Source organism: Symphalangus syndactylus, chromosome 7 (assembly GCF_028878055.3).
Source record: "Symphalangus syndactylus isolate Jambi chromosome 7, NHGRI_mSymSyn1-v2.1_pri, whole genome shotgun sequence".
NCBI lineage: Eukaryota > Metazoa > Chordata > Mammalia > Primates > Hylobatidae > Symphalangus > Symphalangus syndactylus.
In genome coordinates this window covers 61,428,706-61,436,472 of record NC_072429.2, presented here as the reverse complement: position 1 = coordinate 61,436,472, position 7,767 = coordinate 61,428,706, and the positions used below count along the sequence as shown (strand labels likewise).

The following is a 7,767-nucleotide window of genomic DNA, read 5'->3' as shown; positions in this document are numbered from 1 at the left end:
TCACCTGGCCTTCTGCAGCCTAGACTTATCTGAAAAGAGACTTAACTTTATTTTTAGCCATTCTAAAATATTCAAATATTCTGCCTTTTCTTTCTTTTTTTTTTCTTTAGGCGGAGTTTCACTCTTGTTGCCTAGGTTGCAATGCAATGGCATGATCTCGGCTCACTACAACATCCACCTCCTGGATTCAAGCAATTCTCCTGCCTCAGCCTTCCAAATAGCTGGGATTACAAGTGTGCACCACCATGCTCAGCTAATTTTGTATTTTTAGTAGAGATGGGGTTTCACCACGTTAATCAGGCTGATCTCGAACTCCTGACCTCAAGTGATCCACCTGCCTTGGCATCCCAAAATACTGGGATTACAGGTGTGAGCCACAATGCCCAGCCATATTCTGCCTTTTCTAGATGGAAAATATTCTAATTATTTCTAGGATGTGCCTTCTTAATGGCTTGAGGATTGCAGTGCTAATGGTTTGAGGCTGAATTTTTCTTTGTTCTTTTTAATTTTTTTATTTTTTAAAACTTTACAATACACCATGGCAGGTACCATCTGCCTGATAGGTGTGAGGAAAGATGACTGCCAGCCTGCTGTCTAAAACCCCAGGCAGGGCATGTTTGTAATCTGGGCACCGGTTGGCCCCACCAGTGAATCAAGACCAGCAGATTCTCTGCAAGTGCCCTAGCACACCAGGACACTCAGAACGTGACTTGAGTCTTGGCGAGGCTGAATTTTATATGAGATTAAGAGGCACTTTATAGCAAAGCTCTGGGCATCTCCGGTTGGCATCTTTGAAAGTGGAACATCAGGACACTTGGAACTCTACTCAAGGCGATTTTAGGTGACTCTGGGGGCAGAGAAGGAGGAGGAAGTCAATTATTCGGTCTTTAGCTGTTGTGAGATGGGGGCCAGGGTGTGGTCTTAGTGGGTCACACTTGAACAGGAAATTGACAGGACTTCCCAGTGGTTCTCTCAACCTCTTTAGTGAGGTTTTGGTTACTTTCTTGGCAACTTGTGTCAGAACCTAATCTTTCCATGTATACGTGAAACAATCTAATTGGCATGGTGACTTCCTTGGTCCTCCTTTAAATGTTTCAGGATATCATAGTTCCAGGATCCATAAAGGGGAAATTAAAATTTGGGGTCACCCTGGTGTACCTATTGCAGATTTAAAAGACCATGCACTATAATGGTCCGTTACAAACTCAGGAAGGCTGGAAGTGCCCTGCTGACATTTAGACATGGTGGTGCCCATGGCGAGTTGATCTAGGCTAGGGAGGAAAGCAGGATATCTTCTTATTGGATGCTATAGGAAAGATATAAGGGAGGGGGTGTGAAACCAAGGCTAGACAAAAAGATTTAATTTTTGATACCTACCCAAGACCGGAGGGTGCTGAGCTGGAGTTGAGTCTAAACATGGTAACCCAGGATAGCAAAGGCAGGTGAGGAGGTGAAGTCCACAGGAAGACAAGAGGTTCACCAAAGACTGGAGGCTCGTCCGCAGCCTCCTTTGCTGAGCTCAGGTTCCCTACTACTACAAATTCTTGTGGAAATGAGGATTATAGTTTCAAACTTTAAATTAAGACTCTGTCGCATCCTAATCTGTACACAAGAAGAGGAAATAGAGAAGCACGCACACACCAGTGGCTCGACTCCCCAGCCTTCTTAGAATCTTAAGTTTTGTTTGCTCTGTTGATATTGTTGTGTATGTATGTAACAAATATGAGAAATTAATTTAATGACTTTCATAACCCATTTACTGAGTAACCCAGAACATATCTGAGAGTCGCTTTTCTCTGTGCAGGAGATCCCTGGGAAGCAGTGAAGTATGTGGGGAGGGGCACCTGTCTCAAGTGGGGCTTCAGTGCTTCTGGGAGTGGGGAGTGGGCTAATCATCATGCAAAATCCTTGCTCCTCCACTCAGACCAGTGGACACTTACTAAATGTTCCCCTGTTATTCACAGTAACATTTGCTTTAGGCTTTTGTATTTATTAGCTCACCACAGTGTAATTCTTAACAATCCATGGAACGGTCAGCGGGAGGCTGACTTGAGGTTTATACATCCCAATTATCATTGACACTTGTTTTCAGAAAAAGTGAGTTGCCAGTTACCAAAACAGAATGGCTCGGTCCCTTCCACCATTGAATATTGATGCAGCTCTTGCCCATTGACTATATCCTGTTATATAACCAGATGTTATAATAACTTGAGTCCATATTGGTCCTCACATTCGGCCCAACCCAAGCATGGTGGGGAAAGGGCAATAATTTGCCCCAGATGGCCCCACAGGAGATAGCAGACATACTGTAGCTAGTGTCATTTTTTCCACCAAAAGGATCAGTGTTGAGTTCGTGTATTTAGCAACCTTGTCTATCCAAGCGAAGTAGGACTGCGACTCCAGATTTTAACAGCAGCCAGTGTCAGAAGAAGTAGGGGACCAGGCTGCTGCCTCATGCCTGTAATCCCAGCACTTTGGGAGCCCAAGGTGGACGGATCACGAGATCAGGAGATCAAGACCATCCTGGCTAACACGGTGAAACGCCATCCCTACTAAAAATACAAAAAATTATGCAGGCATGGTGGTGTGTGCCTGTAGTCCCAGCTACTTGGGAGGCTGAGGCAGAATTGCTTGAACCCGGGAGGCAGAGGTTGCAGTGAGCTGAGATCACGCCACTGCACTCCACCCTGGGCGACAGAGCAAGATGCCATCTCAAAAAACAAAACAAAACAGAACAAAACAAAACAAAACAAAAAGTAGGGGCAGGGAAACACTAGAAGAAATATAGGAAATTATTCAAAAGTAGTCACCATTTTGAATAACTTGGGTTTTACGTTGTATTGTCCCTTGTTAATTGTTTCCTGTGCTTTTAACTTACACTTCTCTACTCCTTGGTTTGTTTTATTAAATAATCCACACCTTGTCTTCCATGTTCCTACCCTTCCTAATCAATATATTACCATGTGATGGGTAATTATAATATTTGGCTCTAGTTTAGGCCATTGGTTTAAATTCCATTGCACTACATGATGACATCAAGCTGGAGTAGGTACATCAACATATTATTGTTAGTGGTGTTAACAGGGAGAGAGAAGACTGTATTAGCCTGATTCCTAAGAGAGCTCATGAAAACTGAGAATTACTTAATGATAATTTTTCAATATAGAAACAAAATTAGGCATAGCATTGACAGAACAGGAATAGCCGCATTCAATTTACTACAGTCCACAGTTAACCACTGTATTAATTAGAGTTCTTAGGTTCCAAGAAGTAGTAGAACCCAACTTAAGCAAAGAAATTTATTGGAAAGATTCTGGAGGATTACAGACCCAATGGGAACCTTGAGAACCATGCTCCAAAGTAGGCAAGAAGTTAGTTCCTAGAGAACTAGGAAGCAGGAGCCATGGCAGTGGTCCCAGCAGAAAGCTAGGGCCAGAATACCACCATTGGATTGATTCTTCAGCCCTTCCTTTAGTCTTCAAAGGAAGCAACCGACAGGCCAATTTCGTTCATTTTCTGACTTCCTGGCTGTACCAGTGTACCGATAGATACGCTGGTACATAATTTTGCCTCCTTTTTTGGGAGGCAGGCACCTAAAAATACTATTTCAACCAGACCATGAACATCTGGAGGGAAGTAATTTCTCTAAATGTACAGCCAAAGGCAACGAATGTCCTCTGCATTTACCAGGGGACGCACCTCTGGCAAAGACCAGAGCAATAGAGGGGAGTGGAGGTTTAAGCTACCCCGGGGTACCTAATTCCTGCATTCAGCTGTGATGGGTCTCAGTCCTCTAAGCCCCTCGTGCTATTTCATGCTCATTGTTTAGGTTACAATAGAGGATTCTGGTGGGGCGTGGTGGCTCATGCCTGTAATCCCAAAACTTTGGGAGGCTGAGGCGGTAGGATCACTTGAGCCCCAGAATTTGAGACCAGCCTGGGCAACAAACACCCCATCTCTACTAAAACTTAAAAAAAAACTAGCCTGGCGTGGTGGCACACACCTATAGTCCAAGCTACTAAGGAGACTGAGGCGGGAGGATTGCTTGAGCCTGGGAGGTTGAGGCTGCAGTGAGCCGAGATCTTGCCACTACACTCCAACCTGGGTGACAAAGTGAGACCCTGTCTCAAGAAAAATAATAGAGGATTCCAAAGACTCTAGTTTTGAATAACCCAGTTATAGTCCCTCCCAAAATTTACTCTCCACCCATTCAAGGATAGTTTCTTTTCCCCCCACGGGACTATAATAAATAGTTCTTACACCACTCCTGGGAAGGGGAGAGTGACCCTGTGATGACAGGTAATGCCCCAGGCTTGTGAGGCTTGCTTGGAGTGTCAGCACAATTTAGTCAAATTGCACACTCATGGCTCCATAAGTTCCAGTGTCTGTGGAGGTTCTTTTCACCTCTTAGGGTCTTCAGACCTGGCTGATTATCATATTCCATTTCTCTTGGTTATCATGATTGGTGCAATGTGTCTCAGTTGCTGGAATATTCTACAGCAATGAAGAAACAGTGCCCTTAGGAGTATGCTTGTCTGAGAATAAAATGAATGTAAAATAAGGCAGAACAAACAATGGTTGAACTCTTAAGACTAATTCTGCATAAAGTTAGAGCTCTTCATGGACACATCAGTTCTGTGATCCTGGAAATAAATTATCTTTGGAGAAATAGCGAGTGTGGGGAAGACCTGATTGGGATTGAGATAGAATTTCCCCATAGGGGCCAAGCGCAGTGGCTCACAGCTGTAATCCCAGCACTTTGGGAGGCCGAGGTGGGTGGATCACAAGGTCAGGAGTTCAAGACCAGCCTGGCCAACATGGTGAAACTCCATCTCTACTAAAAATACAAAAATTAGCTGGGCATGGAGGCACATTCCTGTAATCCCAGCTACTTGGGAGGCTGAGGCAGGAGAATTGCTTGACCTGGGAGGCAAAAGTTGTAGTGAGCTAAGATTAAGCCACTGCACCCCAGCCTGGGCTACAGAGCGAGACTCCATCTCAAAAATAAAAAAAAAAAACAAAAATTTCCCTATAGGTAGGTGAGATAGGAACCTCCTGCTCACCACCATCTCCCTTTCTCACCTAGCTCCTGTCACCCAGAGGCAACTATTTTCAAATTTTTGAGATGGATGTTTGGGTATTTACCTTCTGTTTTGGCATACACTTTTGTAGCTCTCCTATTCCAAAGTTGATGGCTGTTATGCCTACTACTTAGTTACCAGTTTGGGTTTTCCCTTTACTTTTTAAAAATTTTGTTTTATTTATTTATTTTTTTGAGACAGACTCTCACTCTGTTGCCCAGGCTAGAGTGCAGTGGCACGATCTCAGCTCATTGCAACCTCCGACTCCTGGGTTCAAGTAATTCTCCCACCTCAGCCTCCCAAGTAGCTGGGATTACAGGTACATGCCACCAAGCCTGGCTAATTTTTGTATTTTTAGTAGAGACAGGGTTTCACCATGTTGGTCAGGCTGGCCTCGAACTTCTGACCTCAAGTAACCCACCCACCTGAGCCTCCCAAAGTGCTGGGATTACAGACGTGAGCCACTGAGCCTGGCCTCCCTTTACTTTTATTCCTAGAATTCTCTTAGTTTGGATTCACTTTTTCCTGAATCCCATGCCTTCCTCTCATCTGATTTATTTTCTATTTATTTATTTATTTGAGACAAGCTCTCACTCTGTTACTCAGGCTGGAGTGTAGTGGCGTGAACTGGGTTCACTGCAGGCTCAACCTCCTGGGCTCAAGTGATTCTCCCACCTCAGCCTCCCGAGTAGCTGGGACTACATGCTCGTGCCATCACACCCAGCTAATTTTTGTATTTTTTGTAGATATGGGGTCTCACTATGTTGCTCAGGCTGATCTCAAACTCCTGAGCTCAGGCCATCTGCCCACCTCGGCCTCCCGAAGTATTGGGATTATAGGCATGAGCCAGCATGCCCGGCCTATTTTCTTATTTTGGTGAAATACATCCTTCAGTAGCTTCCTGAAAAAGAATACATGGGAGATCATTTGTTCCAGTCCCTACATGCCTGATAATGTGTTTTACTCTGACATTTGATTAATAATTTGGTCCAAATTGTATATTGAAATTAATTTTCTCTCACAATTTTAAGAACATCTATGGAGAAGTCTAATGGTTTCCTCCTGGTACTCTGCATGTAACTAACTTTTTTTTTTGTGGAAGTTTTTAGGATATTCTCTGAATTAGATATCTATTTTGGCAAAACAAATTATCCCTAAACTTAGTGGGTTTGATTTAACGTTTATTATCTCATTGTTTCCATTTGGTCAGGAATCTAGTTTCAGTTTAGCTAGGTCTTCTGGCTCAGCGACTCTCAAAACACTGCAATCAGGGTTTCAGCTGGGGCTGCAGTAAGGTTTGATATAATTAATATAATTTTCTTCTGCTTTCACAGACTTCTCATCAAGCTGGAGATAATGAAATAATATTTAAACTGCTGAGAGAGAGAAAATAAGCATCGACCTACCATTCTTTATCTAGCAAAAATATTGTTTAGAAATGAAGATGAAATAGAGTTTTTCAGGCAAATGGAAACTAAGAGAATTTGTCGCCTATAGACCTGCACTATCAAAAATACAAAAAGAGAAATGATACCAGATAGAAACCTGGACACATACAGAGCAATAAGGAATATTGGAAATGGTAAATATGGGCCAAAGTAAAAGATTTTTCTTATTTTTCAATTGTCTCTAGAAGACAACTGAATATTTAGAATAGTAGTAGTAGTAATAATAATAATGCATTGTTGGATTTGAAGCATATGTAGAAAGCATGATGACAATGGCACAAAGGAAAGGAAGGGAAAATAGAAGCCTGTTGTTCTGAAGTTCACATTATCACTGAAGTAACATAATATTTTATGAAGATAGACTATGGTAAGTTAAGGATATATATTGAAACCTTAGAAGAACCATTAAAACAGTAAAACTAGGAGGTATAGCTAATAATCCAAGAGTGGAGGTTAAAAAAAAATCCCAAAACTTAGCCCAAAAGAGGGCGGGGAAAAGAGGAACAAAATATCTATATAATATATGGAAAGGTAATAGTTAGATGATATATTTAAGCCCAAACCTGTCAATAATCAAATTAAACATAAGTGTTCTAAATAGTCCAATTAAAAGGCAGAGATTGTTGGACTGGATAAAAATAGCTAAACCCAACTATATTTTGTTTATAAGAAAACTAAGTTAAATATAAATATCCCTATAAAGCAAAAGTAAAAGAATAGAAAATGATAAAATACTAGTCAAAGACTAGTGAAAAGAAAGTTGGAATGGCTATATTAACAGCAAGAAAAAGCATAATTTAAAATAGAACTTTTACTAGGAATTAAGAAGGATACTTCAGAATGGTAAAGGAATCAAGGAATGTAGTAATCCTAAATGGGCATGATAGAGCTTCAAAATTAATAAAGCAAAAAAGATGAAACAGAAAGAGACTATCTATAATTATAGTTGAAGATAAACACTCTTCCTTCAGTGATTGGTAAAACAAGCAGACAAAAAATGTCAATTATACAGAAAAAGAGAACAACGCTTACATTAGAGTTCTCCAGAGAAACAGAACCAACAGGATTGATCTATCTGTCTGTCTGTCTGTCTGTCTGTCTGTCTGTCTGTCTATCTATTTATCTATCTATCATCTATCAACATTTAAGGAATTGACTCGTGACTGTAGGGGCTTGACAAGTCCAAAATCTGTAGGGTAGGCTGGCAGGCTGGAGACTCAGGGAAGAGTTGTCGTTCA

General features: G+C 41.7%; 1 non-coding gene across 1 annotated transcript; it reads right to left on the bottom strand.

Annotated features, from left to right (window-relative positions):
- Window positions 1-611: 611 nt before the first annotated feature.
- On the bottom strand, window positions 612-722 carry LOC129487076 (small nucleolar RNA SNORA3/SNORA45 family). Its single transcript, XR_008659202.1, has one exon. It is a non-coding gene; the product is annotated as a small nucleolar RNA SNORA3/SNORA45 family (small nucleolar RNA).
- Between the last annotated feature and the right edge of the window lie 7,045 nt (window positions 723-7,767).